Source organism: Lupinus angustifolius, unplaced genomic scaffold (assembly GCF_001865875.1).
Source record: "Lupinus angustifolius cultivar Tanjil unplaced genomic scaffold, LupAngTanjil_v1.0 Scaffold_572, whole genome shotgun sequence".
NCBI lineage: Eukaryota > Viridiplantae > Streptophyta > Magnoliopsida > Fabales > Fabaceae > Lupinus > Lupinus angustifolius.
Genome location: NW_017727909.1, coordinates 75,737 through 77,174, shown reverse-complemented (window position 1 = coordinate 77,174; position 1,438 = coordinate 75,737).

The window sequence follows — 1,438 nt, the reverse complement described above, 5'->3', positions numbered from 1 at the left end:
AATTCTCCTTGCATCATTTTGCCAAATTCACTACACAAATTTTCATTAGTAGAACCAAAAATAATATCATCTACATAATTTTGAACTAATAAAGTGTGATGATTTATTTTCTTTATAAATAGAGTAGTGTCGACCTTCCCTTTGGTAAAACCTTTTCTATCAGGAAAGTTGTTAGACGATCATACCACGCTCGTGGAGCTTGCTTTAGACCATAGAGGGATTTCTTTAACTTGTAGACATGAGAAGCATGTTTTTAATCTTCAAAACCAGGAGGTTGTTCTACAAACACTTCTTCTTGAATGTAGCCGTTGAGAAAGGCGCTCTTGACATCCATTTGATATAACTGAAAATTAAGAGAACAAGTATATGCAAGTAATAGCCTAATTGCTTCAAGTCTAGCAACTGGAGCGAAGGTTTCATCAAAGTCTACACCTTCTTCGTGATTGTATCCTTGGGCTACTAGTCTAGCTTTATTTCTAATGATAACACCATTTTCATCAGATTTATTTCTAAAGACCCAACGAGTTCCAATTACATGCCTATTTTCGGTCTAGGAACAAGTTCCCAAACTTCATTCCTCTCAAATTGGTTTAATTCTACTTGCATAGCAAGAATCTAGTGTTCATCCTCGATTGCATCATCAATCTTGGAGGGTTCTATCTGAGAGACGAAGGCCATGTTTAGACAAGCATCAAGCATTCTACGAGCGGTTATACCTTTACTTATATCATTGATGATGTTGTCGGTAATATGTTTTCGATGAGTTTTCCATTCTTTTGGTAGATCTGAGTGAATATGCTCTTCTTAAGAAGATAGATTATCATCTTTTCTCAATTCTTCAGGTTCAGCTGTATCATCAACAATAGAATTTTCTTTGGCAGAGGAACTTGGTAAGTCGTCTTCATCACAGGATATCACATCTTTTAAAACATGATTGGTTTCATCAAAAGTTACATGAATAGATTCTTCCATGGCTAAAGTTCTTTTATTAAAGACTCTATATGCTTTACTCGTGAGAGAATAGCCAAGGAAAATCCCTTCATCAGCTTTTGCATCAAACTTGTCCAAGTTACCCTTACCATTGTTTAGAACAAAACATTTACAACCAAAAACGTGTAGATGAGAAATGTTAAGTTTTCTACCTTTGAATAGTTTATAGGGGGTTTTCTTAAGAATAGGTCTTATAAGAACTCGATTCGAAACATGTTAGGTATTAGTGATTACAATACACCTAGAAGGGGGGGTTGAATAGGTGTCGCGGTTAGAATAGCCGTTTTTCGAAACTCAACAATGTATGCTGAATCACCCCTGATTAATCGATTACATGATGAAGATAATCGATTAACAGAACAATCTTAATCGATTAACAGAAACAGGATAATCGATTAACACAACAGTTTTAATCGATTAAACAGAAACAGTAAGCTATTACAGAAAC